We start from the raw sequence: 27,899 nt of genomic DNA, 5'->3' as shown, positions 1-27,899 counted from the left end.
AGCATAGCCACTGAGCTTCTGGTTAGCAGACCCTCAGTGAGACAGTTAGGCATCACACAGGGAACACATACCTATAGGTCACAAACTTATGAGTACTGGGGTCCTGACTAGCAGGGTCCCAGTGACACATAACAAACATCCTGAAAACATAGGGTCTTCACTATGAGCACTGGGCCCTGGCTAGCAGGATCCCAGTGAGACAGTGAAAACACCCTGACATACACTCACAAACAGGCCAAAAGTGGGGGTAACAAGGCTAGAAAGAGTCTACTTTCTCACACAGACACATTGTCATCAGTTTATTAATTCCATTAAAAAACCCAACAGGTGTGTAATATACAACTTAGTCGCTTCTTTCATGCAAGAGGATCCTGGGCAATTCAGGATGCTTCTCAGCCTAATGCCTTTGCATGTCAGGGAGATGCCAGAAGCACAGGGCCTCCTTGTACACTTTGCATGGGGGCCGCCATTTTGAAAGGACAGGAACTCTATTGCCCACTTTACTTCAGCAAATCACTGGACACTATGGTCCATATTTATGAGCTCCTTGCGCCACATTAGCGACAATTTTTTTTTCCGCCAACATGGCGTTAGGTTGGCAAAAACAGTGTGCCATATTTACAAAGTGGCGCAATGCACGCATTGCTCCACTTTGTAAACCCTTGCGCCACATTATGCCTGCAACAGCCATAATGTATGCAAGGGTGAAGTTCCGGCATTAGGAGGCACAGAAAAATGGTTCAGTGGAATCTATGTGATTCCACTGTGCCATTTGTAGCGTCATTTTTAATGCCTGCCCAAGGCAGGTGTTAAAATGACACTCCTATTGTTTTCAATGGGCCTCCTTTCACTTTGCAGGATTAGTGTAAAACATTTTTGGTGTTAATCCTGCAGAGCATCAACCTAGCATCAGCATTTTTGACTCTAGTTCCCTAATGTGCGCCATATCATAAATACGGCGTACACATGGTGGCGTTAAGGGGGGTGCAATGGAGCGCAAGAAAAGTGGCGCATCATAACATGATGTGCCACTTTTCATAAATCTGGCCCTCTGTCTTCCTGCCCTACTCAAGCAAATCCATTGTATGCACCTGGGGAATCCACCCATACTAAAAAGAATGCCTCATAACAATACTGTGTCCAAAGTAACCACCTCTCACGTTGAATAATGTGGAATGGGATGGTGGTATTTTCTTAAGTTCTGTTCTTCCTTAGCTCTTGCTCCAGGTGAGACTCCCACTTGTCGATGATGGGACGTTCCTCACCTGGGAAATAAACAGTGTCTAGACACTTATTTTATTTAATGCTCCAAACATGATACACACGCCCTTTCATCCCTAGACTGCTAGCTGTGACAGATTCAGGTCACTTCAGTACAGTACTGACGGTGTCATAGGACCTATTGCAAGAACGGAGGATGCCCCGCACTTCCCTGAATTGGTTAGTAAAATTCAGCCTTAATTGAGGTCAGTGGGCCCCTCACAACCTATGGTCAGAACAGATACTGCACTTGGTTCACTAGGGATAGCTACAGCCTTGAGCGACTTTAGAGAGGAAAACCTAGCAGTTAACCAACCACCCCTGCTGGGTTATATTTAGGTTGATGCTGAGTGGCCCTGATGGGCGTAGTAGAATGTTGCAGCCGTGAGAAGGGCAAGATTTTCCATCAAAGAGCATAGCTGATGACTGATGAGTCAATATCTCAATATTTTGTTGTCTCAGCACCTCCATCACAGAGTGACAGATAGCGTGAAATATGTGACATGAAATCCCCCTATTATGCGGAGAAGGGCGTGGATCACTGGGGCATCTTTGGAAGCCATGCACTTCTGTCTCAGCGGCCTGCTGAGGCATGGTGAAATTCTTTCCTGTGGATCGCTTGACAGGAAGTCTCCTTTTGCTCAACAGCTGTATAGCCCTCCTGGATAGCGGGTTAGCCATGGCAGTGTACGCCACACCCTCCAGCGCGATTACCCCTTTTGCTCACACCACTTACATTTAACAATTAAGCAGTGATATTGCGCTTTCTATCTAGGCCTTTACTCCTTCTGCTGTTGGATCCACTGTGCAGCTGCGAGCATGAAACTGTTAAAAGTTGGAGTGCCTGTCGTGAGATAATTTCCTAGTAACGGCAAAGATGATGTGAAATGTTCAGTGGCAACAAGTGCTTAAAGCAAGAATCAGTGGGTGACCTTCTGCGTAGCAACATACGTTCCAGACCTTGACAATGCCGCCTGTATGCAGAGATTAAAGCATGCTGTTACCTTGCCTGGTTTGATGAATATTCCAACCTTTTTTCCATTGACCTTGGGTAAGGTGCAAGCGGAAGGGGGGCTGAATTCGTTTTTTTATTCTTGTAGAAGCTCTCTAGCACTTTCGGTGCGGTCTGTGCACTCACAGCGAGGGCTGTTGATGATAGCCTAAGCGGGCCCTTTGATAGAAGGCTAGGATTGAGGCTTTAATTGCATATACTTTTCAGTGCAATGATTGGGTTTGCCTAAATGCTTTCTATTTTTGCCTCTAAAGAGTGCACCGCAGCGTATGCATGGTGGGAGCATGTGTGTGCGTGCATGCAATTTGTGTATGTGCATTGTGTGTGGGGGGGTGAGAGACTGTGTTTGTGTGTGCACGTGTGTTTGTATACAGCGCTTAATTTGTGCCCGCAGTTGTTGGCACTCATTTCTGGAGGCTGAGGGTGAATTGTTGATCATCAGAGCAAGAGAAAGAAAGGCAGAAAAGAGAGAAAGAAGGACTAAGTGAAAGATATTAAAATCGCGACAAAGGAAGAAATCAGGGATGAAAAAGAACATCCCAGAGTAAGGTAAAGAGACAGGAAATAAAGGGCAGTGGATGAGAGAGATATGAGCTCTACCGGCGAGGGACTCCTAATTAAAAACATTTGGTCCTTGCAGTTTAGTTTGTTTATTTATTTATTTTACAAATTAAACATTGTATTTGTTTCTCATAGTGTGTGCGTGTGTGTGTGTGTGTGTGTGTGTGCGCGCAAAAGTCGGATTGTATGCATGTCTTTATACTTTGGTGGGAGTGTATGTGTGATATTTCATATGCTTTTGCAAGTGGAAGACAGTATAAAACTGTTGATGTGGTAAGCCTTCGTGTGTGAGAGAGGGGGTGTTTGATTGAGGTGGGGGCCCCACAAAACCAGTGATTTGCAAGTGGTGTTTGGTTGACAGAGGTCTTTAAACTGGGGGGGGGGGGCAAGGGGAGCCTCTAGTGGTCCCGGGGGGGGGGGGGGGGGTAGACTCTGGCCAAAAGAAGCATTATACAGATAAAAGGCCTTTATTTTAAGCAAAAACATGTAATTGCCCTTTTAAAAAGGCAACAGTACTTAACTGCAATGTTTAAATAGGTCTAGACCTATTTAAACATTGGCATCCACAAATAAATGTGGAAAAATTCTGAGGAGGGGCCAAATGATTTTTATTTTTCAACTTGGGGGGCGCAGCATTAAAAAGTTTGGAGACCACTGGGTTGGAAGTATTGTTTCCTTTTCAGATTTAGTTAGATTATGGTTTTATAGCTATTATATTTTACTCTAACACAAGCTGTAGGTCCCATGAGATGCTCTTTAGTGTGTACTGACAATCCACTCTCCATCACAGTGATATTCAAAAAAGTGTATTTATGTGATACAGCAAATAAAAGATAGGTAATTTGTTGATCAACGACAAAGTGAAATGTGAGAAGATCCTGACATTTCGTGACACAAACTCTATACTCACTGTCCTCAAACTCTTGCAAGCTCACAAAAGCTGCATGGTTCAATGACAAGCAGCTATGCTGACCTGTGCATCCCTGCAGGCTTGTAGTAGTTTATTCTGAACTTGATGATGGAAGCTACGAAGATCCACTCTGTGTCTGTGCATTGGCTGTGCCCACCTAGACTAAAGTCACCTACCTAGAGATCGCCATGTAGTTCGTCCTTCTCCTTCCCATTTCTTTATCTTTAGCTCATGTCTTGTTACAAAGGGTTCCTTACATTACCACTTTGCAGTGGTTATTTTTAGATATCTTCTACAGACAGGTTTTGTCTCTCTGTTGTTGACGACCTGCTGTGGACTAGACCAGAGATTACAGGGGACTTTAAGTCAGCCCTCTGCTTGGCATTAATTGGCATAATCATTAATCTGATGGGATTGCTTTTCATACAATGGCTTTCCTTCCTCATTTTGTGTTTGTGCCTCCCCTCGACCATAGCTTTGTTACCATTCCTTTTGATTGGATGACTTTAGGAGCGCATCTGACCTTATTGGTTTATTGTTATAAATTGATAAGGGGACACGTGTAAAGGGTCGATGGACCTTTGGACTCCTTTAAGATGTCCACACCCCTAAGCCTGTACATATCATTTATATCATCAAAACAATCAATAAAATTCTTCAGTCAGTCATTTTCACACACCATGACCCATTTTGCCACGAATAACCACACCTTTAGTATCAGTAAGAAAATATATTTTCCTATATTAACAATGCTAGTATCACATAAATTAGTCTCAAAACCACATGATATAAGTACAAGAACAACACTAGTTGACCAAATCCTCTAAAGAGTCTCAACTTAACTAATGCATTGGCAATTAGTCCTTCTAAAGCCAAATCAACAATAAGAGTAATTGCGCAATAGTAATAACATATATTTGAAATCAGCAATTGAGTAACATCAATCAACAGTTTAGTTGAATGGAGGTAAATCTTTCTAACAGATTAGCATCAGCATGTTTGGGCTTCATGCAAAAGATTTAGTCAACATAGATTTGGAAAACATCTAACTATGGCTCTATCATAAGGCAGCAGTTGGTACCTAGAAACAAAAGACAAATCAATAGCAAAGACATTTACAGATTGGTATACCTGTCCTTTTACGGATCAGCAAGCGGTGATTAGCATTCATCAGGCGGGCATCAGTTTGATCAGCGTCAGCAACGGGACATGAAAAGGGTAATGGTTCAGAATCGGGGACTCTAAACTCTCCGAACCATTTGGAAGAAGTATCTAAACTAGGCAGCAAAAGGCGCAACGAGCTCTAAGCATCAAGTGCAAAAGTGAGCACCAACATTTACCCATGGAGCACGTGAAATAAACAGTGGAGTGGGGTTGAAGTGTAACCCAAGACGAATGAGCTCAAAAAGCCAAAAGGTTCTTAGTGCAGTGGGGTTAAGTTAAAGTTGTCTCACGTTGTCATTGGTCAGAGAATGATATGATAGCCATTAGTCCAATAAAACTATTATTTCAAAGCAGAGATTTAACTAAATAGTCTTTCACTGTCATTGGTCAGAGAACCATACAATAGCCATTAATCCCCCAAAAATATTATTTCAAATCAAAGATATGACTAAACAGTTTTTCACACATTGATGATGAGCTCTTCTTCCTTTACGCACGTCGTTCGACTTGCTAAGAAGCCACATTTGCATCCTTCTGTCTTTCCCTCAGTACATCCATTGTTAGTTCCTGGGAACATTGCCTTCACACACACACTAAACTTTACTTTGTAACTACATTTCCCATAGGATGGTCCAACAAACAGTTCTCATGAGACAAAGAAAAACATTTGCTGGTTCGTATGATTTGGTCAACCTTCAGTTAGAAACAATTACATTCTTTATTATTCAGCAAGCATGAGATCATATTTAATTCTGACATTGCATTTTTCATATAAACGCCTGTGCAATACTGAGGCCCAGACCTCGGTGACTTTGAGGCCTACTGTTAATGTAAGCAAATGCATAGCATTTAATTGTAAGTATAACCTATTACTGCATTTTATTATTAATATAAACTCCAAATAAACATTAATACACTTTTTAATAAACATTTTCATATGATGTGACGGCCATTCAAGTGGGCACATTTTCGAGTTACATATTATTTTCTATGTTAATTCATTTATTATGCATATTCAAAATACAGAATACATAAAATATTTATTAGTAAAACGTAAGTGCTCACAACTTATATCCTTCATTGCTCACATTCAGGGAACTACTTGTTTATTTTTCTTTTAGTAAACCATGGAAGTGTATGTGTTGTTTTGCTTTCTTGCCTGTTTCATCATATTGTCTACTTTTTTGTGAATTTGGTGGATATGCACTTATGCAATTTGCAATACACACACACACACATATGTAAATATATACTTCTAAATATTTATACATACTGATCATATATATTCACAAAAAAAACAACTGAAATGGGCGTTATATTTCGGTGTCATTGTCAGTGGTACGTTTTAAACCTGATAAGAGCACTGAAATTCGACAAGCAATTTACTGCTTATGACCTCACATATTACATCATGACTAGTTCAATGACATCATTGATAACGCCACTGTTTACATCTTAAATGGCATCATTAATTACATCACTCATGACATTATCCAATAAGGAGTGTAAACTTTTGCAATATGCTTCCCCTTCCAATGTGGTTTTGTATGTTTGAAAGTAGTGGTCTCTCTCTGTGAAGAGCTGTGCACAGTGTGAAGGCTGTGCGTAATAGGGCTTGTCCACTTAATAGGTTTTGGTGTCTGCATGGATTGTGCTGTACGTAAAGAGTTGCACACACAGTACTGGATGTGTTGAGTATACCCTTGAATACCTAATGGGGCTTGTTGATATTGAAGAAGTGAGCTCTTCGTGAAGACATGCACAGCACAAAGGGTGCGCAGAGTAGGAGCTTAGCCACGTAGAAGTGCTTGGGTATCTGAAGAGAGCGTGGCCTACATAAGGTTTTGCGCACATGGCAAAGGCTGTGCTTATTAGTAGTCTGGACACCTAATGGGGCTTAGTAGCCCCTCACAACACCTAAATCAATTGTTGGTGCTGCCCTTGCTCCTCTTTGGGGCACCACAGGGAAGATATCAGCAAATTAAAATCCCTCGCAGGGCATTCATTATCAGACAGTCCTCTCTGGAGCAGTGAATATTGAATGAGCTGATAACCCCCTCCTGCTCTGTTTGTGTGTGCCCTCACATTGAGAGTTTCCTTTTTTAAATTTTTCTGGGTGCTCCTGTCCACATGAGACACCCACAACTCAGAGCTCCATTTCGCACCTGCAGACGTTCACCCCAAGTCCCCTGCGGCCCTCATGGCTCACCTTCCAGCACCCATCCTTGGGTTTCCCAAACCTGTTTCCTGAACTCCAAAGTGGAGAGCTTCAGCCACATTGTCAAGTCTCCTTCTGAGTACAAGTGAATCAAAATTGCTTAGATACAAAATTTCCACCCACCCCATGGCCATTCCAGACGAGACTCATATCTCACCCGAGCCTACCTTGGATGACCAGTGCTTAATTTGAGCCAGTGTTTGCAGGTTGGGCCCACTGGTACTCATTTTTGGGGGAAGTGTCACTTATTTTTCCTCAACAGACTTTGATCCAGAGCAAGAGAGAGAAAAACACAAAAATGGGAGAAGGATAAAGATGAAAAAAACAGTAACAAAGGGAGAAAGGAGTGATGAGAAAACTGCAAGAGTGAGATGAAGAGGCAGGGAGTGTCTGTTGGTAGATTAGAAGCATGAAGTGAAATCAAGACTATGCAGTCTTGGTATATGGCATTACAACTTTGTAGTTTGATAGCACCGGCCGTGGGCTTCTGAGCAAAACTTGCTGCCTCCTGACGTGTTCTTTTACAAATTAAACGCTGGGATGATTCACCACCCGAAACATCATTCTTTACTGTCCATACACCCCGACCTTCTTGAAGCTCAACCTAGTGATATCACACTTCTAGTCACTGCCACTTCCTAGGTGGCATAAATCATGGCAGCCACATAAACTTACAGGACCATCAAGCAGCCACCATGTTCTCAGATCATGGCCTCGTGACTAGTCTCTTACTCCCATCAAAGACCACTGACCTTGCATGCCTTTAAGGTGGTTGTTCCCACCACTGATCGACCCACCTCTGATCACTCTCCCAACCGCATAACGACCACAGTTCACTCTTATGTCCCAGTAGCCACACCGTCCAATCCTATTTCAAGATGGAGTCTCTCAAGTGAACCTATGGATCATGCTTGTCATTAAGCGCCTACCTTCCCATACTTTGCATTTAGAGCATCATTCTTCCTTCTTGCTCATCAAGAGGTACTCGGAACGCGGCAACAAGGCATTCTGCCCTATCTGTACTTCTAGACCAGAACACCTTTCCCGCTATCGCAAATCAGTAGTGCGGAAATGAGCAACGCTATGCACTACACCACAAATCCTATTTCAAGATGGAGTCTCTCAAGTGAATCTATGGATCATGCTTGTCATTAAGCGCCTACCTTCCCATACTTTGCATTTTGAGCATCATTCTTCCTTCTTGCTCATCAAGCGGTACTCTGAACGCGGCAACAAGGCATTCTGCCCTATCTGTACTTCTAGACCCGAACACCTTTCCCGCTATCGCAAATCAGTAGTGCGGAAATTAGCAACGCTATGCACTACACCACAAATATGGCTACATTTAAATATTTACAAGAGGCAGTCTCGCCACTAGTTTTTCACATCTGCCATCTCTCATGAATAGGGCTGTCTCTCCTGCCCGCGTCCTGCAATGTCTTGTAGGTGCCTCACCTTGCTGCAGACTTGTTCCCTTTTTCCCGTTGAAACAAGCTGTCTTGCCTTCTTTGCTCGCCTCCACATTAATTTGCATCACCATTTCCACCCGCCATTCCGCTCATCAACATTCCCTCCCATCTCACCAGCTAAACTTGGCCCTATATTCTACTCGGACAACCCTTCTGCACCTCAGTGGTTGCCAGTGCACTGGAATCAATAAAACACTTTCCTTTAATAATCGAATCCACCTATCTTGCCTATGTAGCAATCCCTATGTCAGGGTTGACCTTCTGTGAGTCAAAATTGCAGTGAACAAAGCCTTTCATCCTTCAAGGTCAATAACCTGAGAACCAATAATATGAGTAGTAGTTATACCTAATATTTACAGTACTTTTAACACCTGGGGTGTGTTAGTCAACAGTCAGAAGAAGAAGAATTTAATAGTTATAATTAATAACATTGTTGGCATCATAATACAACATCAGCTACTGACCTTGGACCATGCCACTTCCATTATGACCCAGTCTCCCTCTCCATTTTCTCTGTAACATCTGAAATGCTAGTCTGTACAGACTTGACACTTGCCTTAGCAGCAGTAAGTTACTTGTACACTTCCTGGCAATCTGACTTCCACTAATTGCAGTGCACCTTCACCTGGTCTCCACGCTCATAAATTCTGCCCACCAAATCCCTGCTCCTACCTAATTTTCTTCCCAAACTCTTAGCATTGCAAACCTTCTCTACTTAGGCCCTCGTTCTGAGCCAAAAGGAGAGGTTTCCTCAGGGGGCAGACTGCCATAGCTATCTCCAGTTTTACCAGGCGTAGGAACACAACCAGTAAAAACAAATGCTTATGTGTACATTTTTGTCTTTCTAATAGTTTGAGGAAAGTATGTGCACAAATGTAGCCAGAATATGGAACCGCACTGCGTAATGGGATTCAATAATTCCAGGCCCAATATGTTATTTTCTATTCTAGGCCTGTGAACTCTGAATGGGCAGTGTTCGGAGAGGATATACCAGCCGTAATCAGTATATTTGGCTCTGACATCTCCACGTCCAATTAGTGAGCAACTTGGAATGGGTTTCCAAGTATGCTGGGCACCTCGGCTTCATCATCACCACGCTACCACTGGGAGCTCCTTGTGGGTCTGATTTAGGCCTCTTTCTCTCTGTGACATCACACCGTTGTTTATTTTCTGCTACAACCTCTGTGTTCTCTTTGCGTAATGAATCCATTCAAACCTAGATATTTACCCTTACGTGATATGCTTTCCCCCAAACCATCCTATTTTCAACCACCTTTGCCTCCATCAATTTTCGCCTCTTACTTGCAAGTGAGATCCGGCTGTTCCCCTTTATTACCTGGGCTTCTACCTCTGGTCCTACAACTTGTTCAAATCTGCAAAAAACATTTTCATTTTATCAAGTTCGTCATTTGCTGTCTAACCGACAACACCTTCTATAACAGTTTTCTGGTCATTGTTATTTATCTCTTTTCAGCCACTAAAATATCCCTAAACTATATTCGTGGCATGCAGCTGAATCTTCTAAAGACAACCTCCACCCCCCCTACATACACCAGGGAGAGTCTATCAAAATGTACTGGTCCATGTCGAAAGTTAAAGCATTTATTGCCTTATATAACGCAGATAGTGTTGGAAGGCTGACATGAAGCACTTTGAACATGTGGGTGACAAGAGAGGTAAAAAAAAGGTTCTACGGGCTATCACTGCATGTTCAGAAAGCTACAAGTTTCTTTCGTCTAAGATGACAACCAGTTGTGATGTACTTCCTTGTTCTAGATTTCAGATCTGTCCATTGTCTCGCTCCCCCTCATGTTGTTCAGGCAGACTGCCCTCTTCAGTTCCAAACCGAGTATCTCTTAAGCCTCCATTTTCTTCAAAGCCTTCTGTGCCTCTTTATGATTCTGATGTTTGTGACTCTTAGCATCTCTCCACTGGAATTCCCTATTTTGAGTAGCCACCCCCTTAAGGCACCTCCCAAATAATTCCCAAACAGCCCCTCCTTAAACTTGGGGAGTCCTTTCATCTACACAACTGCCCACAGTCGATGCCCCTTATACATGTTATATAATATAACAGTTTCTACACCCTAACTTATACTTTTGATATCATTGTAATTATTGTCTTGCAGTGTTTCGGCTATCACCTTATCTTATAACATAGGCTCTTTTTGCAATCCACTGTAGGGGTGGATGAAGAATTCCACTCCACCGGCATCGTTTGCAGAGTTTTTCCCACTCTGCGCTCCGCACGGAGTGTGGAGTTCCAAAAAACTCCTCAAAGTGACGCGGAGTGGAGTTTTTTCTCTTGCTCGCCAACATTAATTTGGGGAGCGCGAGTGAGAGAAATCTCTAAGTTAACGAGCGAGATTTCTGAACGCCAGTGGTCGTGGTAGACCGTGACTCTTGCGATGAGAAAGCTGCTGCTCGCGTTGAGGAAGCTGGTGCCCCAGTAGAAAATATATTCGGGAGGTAGAAAGAAATGAGTTCCCTCTGGTGCTCTGCGTGATGCTGTTCGTGCTAATTTTATAGTGTCGGGAGAAACTTCTGCACTCAAAATCAGTGCCAACTGCACGGCTTACCCAAACTCCGCCGCTCGCTGAACTCCGCGTAGCGCAGCAGAGTTTTTTTGCCACCTTGTGGAATTCCACGTAGCAGAAATCTGTTAACTCCGCCCAGGAGTAATCCACTACTGAGTTTGCTTGGCATGTCGGAGGTAATCTCTCATCATTTCTGTTTGAGATGTTCAACAAATGGAAATTACAAAAATGATACAAAGATGTCTCTTGCAAGAAACTGACACGCTTGGAATAAAATCTTTGGGCCTCATTCTGAGGCTGGCGGGCAGCGGTCGCCGCCCGCCTGGCGGGGACCGCCATATGGCCGCTCCGCGGTCGAAAGACCGCGGAGGCCATTCTGGCTTTCCCGCTGGGCTGGCGGGCGACCGCCAGAAGGCCGCCCGCCAGCCCAGCGGGAAACCCCTTCCCACGAGGAAGCCGGCTCCGAATGGAGCCGGCGGAGTGGGTAAGGTGCGACGGGTGCAGTTGCACCCGTCGCGAATTTCAGTGTCTGCTAAGCAGACACTGAAATTCTTTGTGGGGCCCTCTTACGGGGGCTCCTGCAGTGCCCATGCCCTTGGCATGGGCACTGCAGGGGCCCCCAGGGGCCCCACGACACCCCATACCGCCATCCTGTTCCTGGCGGGCGAACCGCCAGGAACAGGATGGCGGTATGGGGTGTCGGAATCCCCATGGCGGCGCAGCAAGCTGCGCCGCCATGGAGGATTCTGCAGGGCAGCGGAAAACCGGCGGGACACCGCCGGTTTTCCTGTTCTGACCGCGGCCATACCGCCGCGGTCAGAATGCCCTGCGGAGCACCGCCAGCCTGTTGGCGGTGCTCCCGCCGACCCTGGCCCCGGCGGGCCTTGACCGCCGGGGTCAGAATGACCCCCTTTGTGTTTTAGAGCCACCATTGCCACAGGTTATGATACTCCTTATCGGCCCGACCAAGAACTCCGTGTTGTGACATGAGAAGACATTCACTTTTACAGACCCAATGACTTCTTTGCCTCACAACTCTAAATGAGCCCAACAAACTTGATGTCTAAGATCATCTGAGTTAGAAACCTTTAGGATTTTTACAGTGAATGGCTTGTACCAACTTAACAGGCAATTTCTGGTTAGTCAAATGAAAGGCATTACACACGTTGTGATATTTTCAAATGGACTAACACAGTATCACAACGCTCTCTGGTTATAACACCACTGTCACATCACAGCAAGTCAGTACACATGTATCTCATCACTGTAACTTAAAAGCAATCACATATGACACATTGAGATTGTGTGAGCACATGCAGTTTAAGACAATGACTTAATACCGTGGGTGCTTGTATATTTCAGATAACCTTTACATAAACATAAGGTGTGTACATATAATCATTTTATTGCAGTATTATCTGATGACGTGCATGCAAACTCAAAAGTGCCCAGGTGCATCTGCATGTGTCCCATAACATTTATTGTGGCATAAAAGGTTGTGGCTAGTGTCTCGAATTTGGGTTTTGTTTAAGCATGCATGTGGTGATCAGAACGAACCTCATTCCAAGGCTTAGGTCTAACAGGCTGTACTGAAGGTGGACCACGCCTAATTTCAGAGCCAATAGATCAATACTGTGTCTAGCCTGGTGCGATTGTTGCAATGAGTACCTGAGATTCAGTAGGTCGCAGCATGATGCACTCCTGTTAGAGCAGCAGATCAGCTGTTGAGGCGTCATGTCGGTAGCATATTTGCATGGTTGATACGGGTTTACTTCTGTCTCCCGGTTGCTTGAGAGAATGTATTTTTCACCCTGAGCAGGAAGTGCTGCTAAAACTGTACTAAAATTACATCTGTGGAAATGTAGATGGAATAGGTAATCAAGTCGAATACTTAGAAACTTTAGAGGCTAGTGTGGGAGAGAGCTTGTCTCTTTTGTAATGTGGTTAGCACCAGAAAATCTGTGCAGAGGTCCAAGTGGTGGACAGTGGCTTCCCTCCAACCCCACACGGCATGAGAAGTCTTGAGCATTTGTCTCTGTGACTGAGGAGAGAATATGGTGTAGTAATGGTATAGAGATTGCCTAGAGACAGTAACGCTTTTTGCGAGAAAAGCATTGGTAAGGCATTGGGTAAATGGGGTTAAACTGAAGAAGAAAGGTTGGAATGGTGAGGCGATCCAAGATGCTTCTTTGGGGAGATGTACTCCTTTCAATTCAAGTTTGCCTTAATTTGGGCTGCACTTTGGTAAAGAGGATTGAGGGCAGCTCAGTAGTTAATACAAGCAGGCATTTGCAATATTTAATGATTCATGCCTGAAGAATTCACAACATGGTCATAAAGCTTTTTAAAAAACGTATCTCTCCATCCTGACTCCTCAAAACATATAAAGGGTTACCCATTAAGGACTCCCTTGGGTCCCCTGCAGTAGACCGAGGAATATAGAAGGAGACTCTCACAAGGGCTTTTCAAAATAGAAGAAGGTCTAAAGGACTCCATCAGATCCAATACAATAGAGAGAGGACTAGTAAAGAAGACTTCTCATTGGCACACATATAATATAAAATAAACATCTAAGAACTGCTGTAGGAAGCTCCCCTCCACTATACTTTAATAGGAAAAAGCCTTTTGGAATGCACCTACATAGGGCTCAATTGCAAAGAGCTCCTGTTCTCAGTTTTATAACATGAACACTATGTCAAAAATAGCCCAAAATTGACTTCCTACCAAACAGGCCCAACTTGAAACCATCCTAATCCTCTACCAAAAAAAGCTCAACTCGACTCCTTCTATCTAAGAGAAACAATTAGGGTTGATCATCTACTAATGGAAAGGACTCCGACATGGAGATACCAATTTTACCTAAGAAAAATACCAACGCTCTGGTACCTTTTTTTACATTTTGCAAAGGTCCAGACACGTGTCTTAAATAAAACTTTATATGAAATAATTTGTGTTCATTTTAAACTTACCTTTCCTTTTTGTTTACTTTAATTATTACTCTGAAGTCACTAAGGCAGCAGATCTCATTTTAAAGTGTTTTCTTGACTTGATGCTTGTCTCTTCCTTCCCGATCCACACTCTGCATAATCATGGAAAAGACAATACCCAACACCACATCACTCTCAAACCGCTTCTCTAAATCAGGTGTCAACACTTCCAAGATTACATACCCTCTAAACCTCTCTAAATACTCAAAGACAATGTTGAAACACAAAATCGTGAGAGATTTCCCTGAATCCCTTTTTGCAGAAAATACCCTTGCATGCAAAAAGTAGCTCTTAAAAACGACTTCCTCCTCCTTATATACGCCACCTACCTTTGGTATATCTTATAAAATAAGTTTCGAGCTTCCTCACTATCAAACATCCCCTTTGGACGTAAAATGAAAATTACTTCGCCCCTTGGCCTACTCGTTAACCTTGCCCTATTTATCTTCTATAACAGCAAAATCATGTCACAAGCAAACTATAAAATCCTGGCCTTGGTTGACAATATCTTTCCCTGTCTCAAACCCCTCCCAACTAACTCACTTTCCACTCTGTCGGGTTTCTCACCCTCTTACCCTTCTCTTTCCTCTACTCCCCCCAACATGCAACAACCCTCAGCTCTGACTTCTCCTCCACTCAGCACACCTTCATCCCACTCCAATGCCTCCCACAGTTTCCCTCGCCTTCACACACCCTCCTACCCCAGCCTCAATCATCCACTCACCAAACACCTCAGCAGGACCCAGACCCATACTACGAACACGAGCCCGCACACCCTCTCACCCATCACCCTAAAACCTACCTCTTTCCTTTCCCATACCTGTCATATTTCACTTACCGACAACTTCCCATACCATTAACTCATCCCTCACCATCACTTCTAACAGAAACTATCACCTTCTGAAACCCTCTCACATTATCTCTCCACTTATTCCCTCTCCACCCCACATGCATCTGACTCCTCAGAACCACAAACCCATCCCAACACCTACCAGGAAAGAACAACACAAGCCTCAGCCCTCCCCTGTACACCACTGGCCCCCTCTCTTTGCTCTCCTGTCCTCGATTTCTTATCTCACAAAGAGAATACAGAACCTTGCCCAGGCCCTTTCTCTTTTCAGCAACTTTATTACCTCCCACAGACGCTACCCACCACATCTGGCACAGTTTTAAAGCCCTTTCCCAAACGCAATCCCTAGGGATTATCGTTTAGCCAGATCCAAGCGGGCTCACTCCCCACTCAGTGAGGATGAAATACACAACCTTATAAAAGCTATGAAAATACCAAGGCCTGCGACACTCAGTTCCTCAGCCAAATAGAAAATGTTCCACCCCCTCCCCCACTCTAAGAAATTACCAGCTAGGCAAGCAATGTGGGGGTCTAGCGGCCATATGCAGAAGCTCTCTACCCACTTTCAATCATTTGAATATTTATAACTGGAAATTACATCCGAAGATACCTCTAACCTCATGCTGAAGGTGATCTAACACCCGCCAGTCAAATCAACACCTGCATCGGAGAGAGCATTGAATTCTTCACATCAAAATTAATCATCTCTGACAACATAACCTTTCTCTGTGCCTTCAACCTCCACTGAGGTTCCGAAGGAATTAAACTACTGTCAATTTTGCTGCTTTTCAAAAAGACATTGACCTCTTCCAGTGCTGCCAAAAACTCACACACTGCAAAGGTGCCATTCTTGATTTGATCATACTCAGAACTCCTGCCCTATTGACCAGCAACCCCTTTCCAATTGATTGGCCTGATCACCTGCAGATTCTCTTCACAATGTCTTTCTCAAACAAGAAATTCCTTGGACAATCGAAGAAAGAAAATATTTGGTTCAGATACAACAATAACATTGCTACTGAAGCCATAGAGAACCTAGCCCTGTTAAACCTCTCCTCATTAGTTATTCAACTTGACATCAACTAGCCATGGACAATTTCAATTCCAGCATGGGCTCCTTGATCAGGAAATTTGCACTCATCAAGGGAAAATGCAGTAGACCCAACCTTTTTCGCCGTTAGTACTCCAAAGCCCTTTACAAAGAAGGGAAAAATATCAGAAAGCATGAGAAAGTCTGGCGACAAGCACCCTCGCCACTAAGTCTAACAAACCTTTGTGATGAAAGACAAAACTACAGGCGCAACATCTTTAAAGCCAAGGGTTCACATATCAGATCCCGCCTTGATACAGTGAAGAACACACCAAAACAACTATTTGAGGTAATGAATCCTGCCAATAACCTCCCTCCATCCCATTTAAGGCCTCTGAGAACCTATGTAATAATTTTGCAGAGTTCTTCAACAAAAAAGTCAAAGACATTAACATCTCCCATTCGGTTAATCTCAACAATATAGTCAAAGAAAATCTGCCTTGCAAGGCCCTAGAGCCATGGTCCTCTTTCCCCCCAATCTCAGAGGCAGATCTTCTATGCACTCTATGCAAGGTTAAACCCTCTAATCATGGTTGTGATATCATTCAGAGCTCCATTATCAAATCCCTAGCTGAACTGCTTTTCTCCATTTGGACAACCCTGGTTAACTCATCACTAGATCAGGACTCGTTCCCAGACTGTCTAAAAAGGGGTCAAATCTCTCCGCTCCTTAAAAAAAATCTCCACACCCTGATGAACTTAACAATCTGCTCCTAGTATCCACCCTGTCTTGCTTAGGCAAGGTTATTGAAAGTTGCGCTGCCTCCCAACTTTCATCCCACATACAGGGCAACATTCTCCTTGACCCCCTTTCATCTGGATTCCGCCAGGGTCACAGCATTGAGACTGCATTTCTGCAGATTGTGGATGACACCCTCCATATCCTCAGAACTAGTAACTCCCATCTACTTGTGTTCCTCGGCCTCTCCACTGTGTTCGACACAGTCAACCACCAGGCTTTGATAGGTACCTTGAAGCATCGAATGGGTATTGAATGGGTATTGATGGTATACAATCTTGAACCTCTCTGCACGATCCTCAGGCAATCAGGAGCCCTGTTCCACCGATATGCCGATGACACCCAAATCTACTTTAAGATCTCTTGCCCGGAAGACCTCGCCCAACTATCCAACTCCCTGAAAAGAATTCACGCTTGGATGACAAACAACCACCTCAAACGTAACCCAGCAAAAACAGAATTTCTTCCTGTCTCCCCAAAGAAAGCAAACTCTTCGATCCAAGACTGGATAGAACTCCTTCCAGACACTGATGGCCACCCATCCATCTATCATAATGCCAAATCTCTTGGAATCACAATCAACAGATACCTTAACTTCCAGATCCATATCTCCTCCATGGCTAAGAATGCCCAGTTTGGGCTAAGACTGCTTTGGGTGATCAGGTACCTCATCACTGCACAAGATGTTAAATCTTTTGTCCAGTCGCTCTTGCTCTCCAGACTTGAGTACGGAATTGTACTCTTGCCCAGCATTTCTCGAGGACACCCACTCAGAGCAATCCTGCATGCAGCAGCCCGCTTCATGACAGGACACAAGAAATTTGATCACATCTCCCCCATTCTAAGCTACCTTTACTGGCTCCCCTAGAGGTGAGGTGTACATTTAAAACTGCCTGCACCACTCATAAAGCTCTTCACTCCTCTTTATCCTCGTACCTCCCCAAGAAACTGAAAATCTCAGGTGGCGACCAAAATTCAAGAAATGTGCAATCTCTTCTCTTTGTACCCCTCCCCTTTATGCATAAGCTATACATGACCCAATCCTTGTCTGGAAGCACCAGAAGAACCTGAAACTCCCTAAGGACAGTCAATAAGGAGCTCTATGCTGTGTCTTGGCAGCGTTTCTTCTAGTTCCAGAACCCCAACATCAGCATGTCCCTGTTCAGGTATACCAATAGAATATGTGACAGAACAACTAGGTCCTAAACAACTTTAGCCTAAACCACTACTGCTAAACAACTAAAAAGTCTCTACAACTAAGTACTGAACAACTACTGTCTAAACAACTATTGAGCCAGAATAACAATTGCCTGAACAACTGATATATATATTCAAAACAACTAATAAACCATAAAAAACAAAAGGAAAACCTTAGCTTAAAATTGGTTGTTCAGGCAATTGTTATTCAGGCACAATTGTTGTTTGGACAGTAGTTGTTCAGTAATTAGTTGTAGAGACTTTTTAGTTGTTTAGCAGTAGTGGTTCAGGCAAGTAGTGGTTTAGACCTAGTTGTTCAGGATGTTTCCCATACCAATAATATAAGGTGCTAATATAAATGGATATGTTAGCACTTAACAGAGAAAACCTAGCTAGAAAGCAACAGTGCTATGTGCAGTAGAATGGTGAACATGAGTTGCAAAGTGAAAGAAAGTAAGGCAACATTACTAATGGGAGAGATATCTTATTGGCATCCTTGAGGAGTAAGCAATGTAAGCGGTTACTTTTGCACAAGATGTTTCTTGGTGCATGGTGCCAGAATTCTATCAAAATATATTCTGACATACATATTGTGCCTCAAACATGATTTACAAAAATTGGTGTTAACACAAACCCTACACTCAATTGAGCCATAGTATGGTAAACTCGTTAGGACACAATATGTCGAACACTATTTCTGTAGACGATATTCTGGCATACAGTGCTTCTTGATAACTAAAAAATTCTGCAGAACCTTCCCTACCCCTACCTCCTGCTTCACCTTCAAGTCCAGTAAATCCATTGAACACACTGTGGCAAAACTGTTCTGCAAAGCAGAGGTGGGAACTTGATATTGTAAGTAAAATCAGTGACGCTGAGCCCATCATGGTTTGTATTTTTCAGTGTACATGCCCTGGTCTGTCTACACCAGTTGCTGGATAGATGTTGCTACACATTCAAGGGATTATTATATTTATTAACCAAATCACTCAACTAGAAAAGATATACATAGTTTAAACAAGCAGCACACCACTACACAATTGAAACACCAATTGAACACAGAAACCTGTGTAGAGAGAGGGGACAATTACTTGACCTCATATAACAGCACAATATTCTCAAATCGGTGATTTAATACCAGAAAGAAACATCAGTTGAGGGTCATTTTAATTGGCACAGTTCATGGCAGGTGTTTGTTGTGCTTGTGGTCAATATTTGTAGTTCTGCCCGTGGACGCTCAGTCGTGCTAACAACAGCAGAACTGACTGCAGGTCTCTGGGAAGGAAGTCTAAATGTAGGCTGTTGAATAATCCCTTTGGGGGCCCTGCTGCTATTTTTATGCCGGGATATGCGTCATCAGTGGGTATTTTCTCTGGTGACTTGCTTACATCAGTAGGTCTCCTACCATGCGCTCTAGCAGTCACTGATTTATGATTGATGTGGATTTCTGGCTCCTGCCTAATTCCCCTTTTCTTTCTTTTTTTTGTGCGGATGGCTTCAGTGAGCGGACAATGGGAGTTTCCGGGCTGCGTCTGCCGCATTCTTGGCGTGACGACTGAGGACATGGGACTGCCGTGCTGAGGGGCAGGTAATACGGCCGTGTTATTACCGGGGAGGGAGAGGCGGGGGGCGGTGGCAAGCAGGTCCGGGAGGGAGGAGGAGGGTTTCCTTGAGCGCGCGTCACTGTGCACATGATGACCAGGGCCGCCCCTGTGACCCGCAGAGTGTGGCCGCTGTCACTGCAGAGGGTACCGAGGTGGCACTGAGGCGCCGTGGCTTCTGCAGACGCCCCAGCGCGCGGCTCCCGTACATGCCTTCACTCACGCTGCCTCTGCAGAGCTCGGTGTCCTGTGGCTAGCGCTTGCCAACCCCTTTTGTCCAGAAGGCACATGTTGTTTGTTGTCGCTCGCTTTCACGCCCCCAATGTGAAATGCGGCATTGCACTGATACGGATACAAAATGTCACTCAAGAGTAGAATTCTATATTTTGCAACGAGGCAAGTGGTGGCTGTTAATGCATTGTTTCTGATATTATTATTATCGTTTGCACTGGGTGTGATCATGCAAAAGAGGAATTCAATATACGTGCACCCTTAAATTTGGGAGAGCTTTTTTGTTGCATTTCTAACTAAAGTTTGTTCATGACATTTGGGGTTTTCTAGAAAAAAACATTTATTCGGCTGTTTCTCTACGTCCGAGGAGACACTTGATGCTTTAGATCAGCGACTTTCATACTTTTTAATGCTGCCCCCCCCCCCCCCCCAAGCAGTGGTAAAAAACATAATCGGACCCCCCTCCAAATTTTTCACAATATTTATATTAAGTTGCCAATTTTTAAATGTGTCTAGACTTATATAAACATTGCAGTTAAGTTCTATTATTGGTTTAAAAATGCAATAAATGATTTCTGCTTAAAACAAAGCCTTGTTATCTGCATAATGCCTCTTTTGACCAGAGCTTGGCGCACCCCCTGGAATCACTTGATTCCAGGGGGTCCCCTCAGTTTGAAGATCCCTGCTTTAGATGGTGTTGTTTTTCGACCATTTAACAATACTGGCAGCCCCTCTTAACAGTAGGACGTGGGACTGTAGGTTCCTAATCGTTCCACTCTGTTGGGTATATAGCGTTCCATATTTGGCCAGAGATGCCTACCGGGCTCAGTATAGAAGCACTAAATGTGGCACATGTTGTAGAAGACACAGAAGTGTATGATAAAGATGGTAGCACCATTTCTTTCTCACAAACACACATAACTTAAAAAAAATATATTTAATAAAAAATAAATTATATTGCTTTCCTATGCATCTTTCTTTTAATTCCTGAAGGGCCCTCTATTCCTTTCTGAAGATGCCCACCTCATAAGCCCTCCTGCTTGGAAGAAAACGTTGGAACTTCCAACCCACACGGTGCCATCATGTGTTACACAAAATCAGCTCCTTTCATGCGGTCATCGTCTGAGGAGCCGCTATCACATGGCGTGCACACAATGAGCTGAAACCCCCTGCAGAGGGCAGGCTTTCAGCTCATTGTGTGGAGTTTGCTCAGCCAATGTCCTTTCAGGGGTGTGAAACCCTCCCAGGACATTGCTGGCTTTTTTTTTTTGCTGTGGGAAGGAGTAGGCAGTGAGTAAAGGTGCCTCAGGCTGTGCTCAGCACAAAGCCGCGCCACACCTCTCACAATGAAAACATTTCAGAAGCTGAAAATGCTGCAACAGACCACAGTGGTACAGGGTTACAGGCACTGGCTCCAATGTAAATTTATTGGTTTATGTCTAATCAAGATGAGGGAGCCATACCATGGCATTTAACAACCTTTAGAGGCTTGCAGTAGAATGCATTAGCTGGTTATTCTCTTGGGTCTTTTTACTAAAGGGCTGGCACTCAATCACCTTCCCTTGGTGACTGTTTCCTGCAGAGAATTTCATGAACTGTGGTTCTTAGATTACTCATTACTCAGCTTCATGCAGAGGACTGATGCTGAATGTTGTTCCTAAAGCCTCTGTGATGGGTTTGAGTGCAAGTGTCTCTGTCCTCTAAACCTGAATGTCATTTCAGTTTCAGGGTTAGAGGAAGACGGGGAGCCACGTGCATGCACTTTTTTGGCATTTAATAAAATAGTGCTTGATTCAGCGATCCATGTTAACGCAGGCGGTGTTTTCAGAGGTGTTTCTTTCACAATGTGGTGTGTTTCTGATTAAGCAGTAGCAGATACCAGTATTGTGTATTCTCATCAACTAGCTCATTAGTGATGCAAAAGAAAGATGCTCTTCAAGAATCCACTGACCAGAGTAGTTCCCATGGATACCCGTTTGCAATAAGAGTAAGCAGGACCAAGGGTGGCAGAAGTGACAGTAGGCGTCCCTTCACCCCAAATTATATAATAATATTGGCCTCTTGTTGGTCTTTTGGCCTCTCATGAGCCCCTTACTTGCTGCTGAAGAGCTAAAGAATGGAGCAGAAACTGCATAAAGTAAACCGAAACGAGGGGAGCGTTCACTTTCTTTTCTCGCCCCTATCTTCATAACTCCTCTATGCCTGGGTAGCATGGGATCTGTAATAGATACCAAAGGGGAAGCCAGGGGCAACAGCTGCTACTTCTGGCTACACCTAATTGACGTCCATAGTGGATTCTCATAGCCCTGGTTAACAAACCTGTGCTTCAGCTTCTGTAGCGGGAGGTCCCTTTGCTCAGGTGCTTCATGTGGTTACCCAAGTGAGTGGGTGGGTTTGGCCTACCTTTATCATCAGGCCTTGGCTCTCCACCCATGCGGATGCGTACGGCAGGTAGTGAGCCTTAGAAGGCCTGGTCCTGGTCTTTGCCTCCTCCAGGCAGTGAGGAGTGCAGTCAGTGAAGGGGTTTGTGATCGTAGGACAGCTGGCAACTGCCCTGAGTCAGTGTGGCGAGCTGATTCACATGACTTGGAAACTTCTCTGACTGGCTGGTTTGCTGCACACACCTCTACTTAAATTGCGCTCAGAGCAAGTCGGTTTTATATGCCTCGGAGAAATTCAAACCAGGAGCATATTATGTATTAGAGGTCATTGTCATAGTGTACATGTCATGTTCACGGTGAAATACAAACAGACCTGTTCTGCAGTCTGTGCCGCTTAAAACCCCGAGCTGGTGCAAAGTGATATTTTGCTAACCTTGCTCTCTGGTGTCATATTTCGTTGCCAAGTTTTGCTTTGCCATACATATCCACACATTTTTTATCACAAACATTTGGGTGCTAAGATTAGTAGTGTGCAAAATTTGCTTTTGCATAATTAATCATCGACATTCTGCAAAAATTATGTGAAATGCAAAACCAGCATTTAGCGCAATATTTGAAGTGAAATGTGTCCTCACATCCATTTTGCATGCACTGACGCATTTTGTGCTAACAAAACGCAAGAAGCACTTACTTATGCTGTGGACAGTAGTCACTAGTGTCCTGGCCATTACATTTGTTCCCGCGCTGTCGCACCACGTGGCGTAATGGCATAATTTCTGGAGTTTTGCATATTAAGAGTAAATACAAGATTACGAAGGTGTAACAGAAATGTCACCCGGACCTAGTCAACACATTCTGATCTGCATTTTGCAAGTATCTCAACCCCGCAGTCGCCCCCTTAACAGGAGAAATATTGTATTTTTTGCTGATATTATTGCAATAGTTCTCAGCTATTAATCACACAAAATGAAGCTTATCCACAGCTATGCATCCATTTAATGTTTGAAAATTATACCTTTTTCATTCACAGTTGCAAGCACAGTCAGCTGGAGTGCCTGGTTTCAATGTGGGTTTTAACACAAGGGAGCAAACACCATACAGCTCATAGGGAATCCCTGGCACTCTGAACTCCCAACCCCACACAGGCCATGTTTGTTAAGTCACTTCCAGCACCATCTAGTGAACTCTCAGCACTGTGCTGCCTGTGTTCACTAAAAGGACATTTAATGGCATAGTTAGTAGCAGAAAACCTCTCACTACGAAGTGTCCTCTTGACTGCATGTCCTTTACAAAAAAAAACATGTTTTCTTTAAAAACTGTGGGAAAACCTGCTCTGGCTACACGTTGACCTTGATAATGTTCTTTTCCGTTGATGTTTCTGTCGTGGTGTGTACCAGCTTTTTGTGAAAATCTCTTGTTTTTTCTAGAATTGTCTGTTTATTGTTTTTTGAAGGTTGATAGACAATACATTTTGCAAGGCCATGTATGTTGGATCCAGGAACTTCAATTTGCTTGGCCGTCCAGCACATGATATATTCTGTAATGACTTGGGACGTGACAGACCTGGACATCGGTGTGTGTATGCCTAGGAACGACCCGTTAATACTCATGAGACCCCTGCTAGGGTGTTTACTGTTGTTACTTGTGTCTAATTGGTTGTCTGGGTGTGATGGGAATTATCATCTTAAAACAAATACCTTTGCCACACTTTCTCACTGGTAAATACAGAGTGCTGCTATTATTTGTGAAAATTGCACATTTTAATAAAGTTAGTTGTTTTTAATTTCTATTCATTATAATTGTGAATTTAGGGTGTATATATATATATATATATCCTCAGGACAGAAGCGAGAAAGTTAATTTTTAGGTCTTGCCTACAAAACAGTGCAAGCTGTCTGGTTGCAAAATACCTTTTGTCGGTTTACCAAAAGCTTACAGTGAATTATAGCCTGCCCACCGCTTACCATTGGTTGTGATTATTGTCATCCTCATTTTCTTAATTCTTATTTGATAGTCTGCATTTCTCTTCTTGTATTTGTTCCTCCTCTGGAGCACAGCCCATTCATCATCCTTTTGACTGGCTCCTTGTATTCTTCCAGTGCTCACTTCTAGGAAACTACTTGTTTTCTTTCTGGTTATGACTGTATGAGAGTGAATGTGTTTTACTCTTCTCCCCCTCATGTGTCTTTCCTCTCCATATAACCACCCCGCTCTCCGTGTTGCTCTGTGCCTCGTGTGCCTCACCTCAGTCATTTTGTTGTCTCCCATTGATGCAGTTTTTTCCCTCCTTTCCAGCCCACTCCCTGTTGCTTCTTCTTACCCACTGCCCTCATCTGCTCTTTTGTTGCTGCCCCACCCCTTGTGGGGTCAAGGTTCGTCAAATAATTGTATTGATTTTTTAAATCTTTTTTTACAGCTTCTGGCAGCTCTCACTTACTACTGGGCCACTCCACTTTAGGACATGCTCTACCACAATTGAAAATGATTTTTTTGTAATTACCAATCCAAATGGCATCTGCTATCTTGGATCAGCAAATAACAAATAAATAAATTGGGCACTGTGTCTTCCAGTAGGCACGCGCATACATCTTCACTTTTGTCTGCCAGCACAAATTGATACGGCTGTGCTAGCATGCCTTTTTTTCTTTAGTTTTTTCTTTTTTTACCAATGCTACACAGCATCGGCAAAAAAGCATCTGCTGCAAAGGCATAGGCAAACTCAATAGGAAATTGAGGCAAGACCTATTGGCTGTGCCAGTGCTTGTTTATTTAGGTAAGAGAACGAGAGTCCCATTGACCGGAGTACTCACCATGACATTGCTTCATCAAAAACATTCTTTCACTACTTTGTTGAGTTTCCATTGATAGTCGAAGTACACTCCATGGTGTAAGCATGTAAACAGAGTCCAAAAACTATCTTTTCAATACAGGTTAATGTACCAGGCCTACAGAGAGTCGGTGTATGTGTGTGACTACCTGCACAGTTTTAAATGCATACCTTTGAAACCACCTGGGAGTGTTTTTCCAATCACGATTTAATATTTGTGGAGGACATTTCAGACCCATTGTGTAAGAGTTACATGCAGTAAAACAAGTGGAGAGGAGCCGGCATTTTCAGGGACTGCGGAATCGGTTTGGACGTTTTTAGCATGGTAAAGGATGCCTCAGCCTCGCTTTCAACAGAAAGTATACTTCTGGTCGAAAGAGAACCTAACAATTGGGTTAAACTTTATTTAAAAAAAGACAACAGGCAGGTAATGTGGCCATATTTAGGGGTCTCTCCACCTACACTCGTCAAATTTAAGGAGACAGCACGAGTTATGGTGCTGCCTCTTGTGCACGAGGAAGTATGCTACAGTGCTTTCCAGTGCACAGTATATGTGTGTAGACACTGCAGCATTTTTCAACCAGCTGCACATTCAGCAAAGTCATGCTAACCAACCAGAAAGCTTCCTTTGTAGGTAGTACATCAGCTATTCAAGGCAAGTAACTTTGGAACTCCCTTCCAGGATGAACCTGACGCCATCCTTATCCTATCCTATCACAACTTCAAAAATAAGCAAAACATGAACTTTCAGCAAGGCCTGCAAACAAGAATAGATGCCAGTCTGCACAAATCATGCATCCTCTCTGGTTTACCCCATTTGCATTAAGACATGATTTTCTCTTATACAATTTACATCAGGCCACGTAATGACCTGCACGCTATTAATGCATTTTTTGTGAGATACACACTACTGTGGAACATCTTGTTTGACTATGCTTCCCTCTGTGTTGTAGTCCCACGAAAGAGCGCTGAAGGGATACATTTGGCATGGGGGAGGGTTACTTGTGAATGAGTAGGATACCCTAAGGGCGGTGACGAACAGAACACTTACTACTGCTATTCGAAGAACAACCTTTGATTTTAATTTCTGTATGTCATCATTTGTCAATAGCTGCAAATTGATTCCATGCTATGAGAAGATAAGGAAAATTCTATCTTCTAATAATGCTTAGGTTTTCTTCACTTTGAGCCTCTTACGTGGCCTGAGAACATATAGGCTGACCTTTTCCACTTTATGCTGTCTAGAAATGCAATTTTTATCTACTCTCAGTATAGCCCTTGATATTTCAGTGCTGTCTTAATATAAAATCTAGACCGGGCAGGCAATGAAAGATTGTTGGCGGAGGGAGACCAACTCTTTCATCACAGACCGTGACAAGGCGCCCAGGTCAGGTAACGCGTAAAGTAACATTAAATGAAATTACAAGAGACAAAATTAACCAGAAATAGAGTAAAGCACCAAAATAATCAAGCAGATTTGTCAGCCCTTGGGAGATGACATACTGACGCGCCTTCACCTGGAAAACAAAGCGTGAGAGCAATCTGACATCACAGACTGCGTTCTATATCTCTGGAGGGACACACTCTTGTCCCTAAATGGAACCTAAATAGAAAATGTATTTTTAGGCGTAATTGATAGTAAAAAAAATCTAAAATACATCACTTTAAACTGTGGGAATACAACAAACTCGGCACAAAAGCTGAAGAACCCTGGAGTAATTTTTCACTCGTAATTTTCTTGTGTCAAAGAGTCAACTTCCATTTTTCCAGTGCAAGTGGCCCATGATTTGTAGTTGAAAACGGAGGCAGTGATAGCGAAGGTGAGAATGGCACGCTGGCTGGTAGCAGTTGAGGTAGCATGGGTAAGGTGGTTTGGTGAGGGATGGAGAAGGTGGTCTTTGATAATACTATCGTGCTTGGGGGGCGGTGGCTGTAGTAGTTGAAGGTATAAGGAGAATAAGAGGATAGTTCAGTGAAGGAGTGCTTGAGAAGGGGAATGTGGCTGGTACCCCAAAAGGTCCTACCACTCCTTCGGACTCAACACTGAGTAGTATTTACCAAACCACAAGTCCAGGCCATGCTGAAATACTGCAACATGTTCAAACAGTAAACAAAAAAGTGATGACTGGTATGCTTGAATTAATCCCCTCCACTGGTGATTACTCGGGACACAACACAGTCCACATGGTCGAAACAGACCTGCCCAAGAATGTAAATCATAAATGATAGCAAATATAAAACCAATCAGTAAGGATGGACCTGAACTGAAAAAAACACCAACACATCAAATCCACTTAGAAAAGAGTCCACTGGTACCAGTTGGATACAGAATCAAAATTCTATGCCCAGAGCAGAAGGCATTCTGGGGTAAGCGCACAGAACACATGCAGTAAATACATTCCATTTAACTAGAAACCTCCGCTCCTGTCAGAGTTCAAAAATCTGGAACACGAGCAGATCAGAGAAAGTACAGCATCCACAGCGATAGAACACTGTCTGCCATCAGTCATGAAGTTGAAGCTGAACCACTGTTTGGAAGGTTTTTAAATACTAAACTCCTCAGCCAAGTATATGGCTGAGCCTAAGGGCTCCAGAAACAGCAACCAAGAGAGCTGAGATGTTGGACTTTTGTGGAAGTAAACTGTCCACATGGTACCTGAAGTTCTCACTCCTAAGACCCTTCCATTGAGAACATCCACATAGCGCTTGCTGAGCTGTCAGCCAAGCTTCAGCCACAGCTGAGCTCCTTCATGGACCATACTCCTCGTGATATATAGCACACTAATAGCCAGATATAGGCTTTAGTATTTCCTCACTCTTTTTGTGTATGACTCCCTGGCGTGGCCGAAAAGGTACATGATAGGAT

General features: G+C 43.5%; 1 protein-coding gene across 2 annotated transcripts in view; it reads left to right on the top strand.

Moving 5' to 3' along the window:
• Window positions 1-27,899, top strand: part of HIVEP2 (HIVEP zinc finger 2) — a 420,117-nt gene that overhangs the window by 120,923 nt on the left and 271,295 nt on the right. Inside the window, exon 2 of one of the 2 annotated variants that reach the window (XM_069235111.1) lies at window positions 19,495-19,581. The exons of the other annotated variant lie outside the window; for it this stretch is intronic. The gene's annotated coding sequence lies outside the window, so the exon portion shown is untranslated. The remainder of the gene's footprint in view (window positions 1-19,494; window positions 19,582-27,899) is intronic. 2 annotated transcript variants of the gene reach the window in all.

The sequence above is a fragment of the Pleurodeles waltl genome, chromosome 5 (assembly GCF_031143425.1).
Source record: "Pleurodeles waltl isolate 20211129_DDA chromosome 5, aPleWal1.hap1.20221129, whole genome shotgun sequence".
NCBI lineage: Eukaryota > Metazoa > Chordata > Amphibia > Caudata > Salamandridae > Pleurodeles > Pleurodeles waltl.
This window is presented reverse-complemented; position numbering and strand designations above follow the sequence as displayed.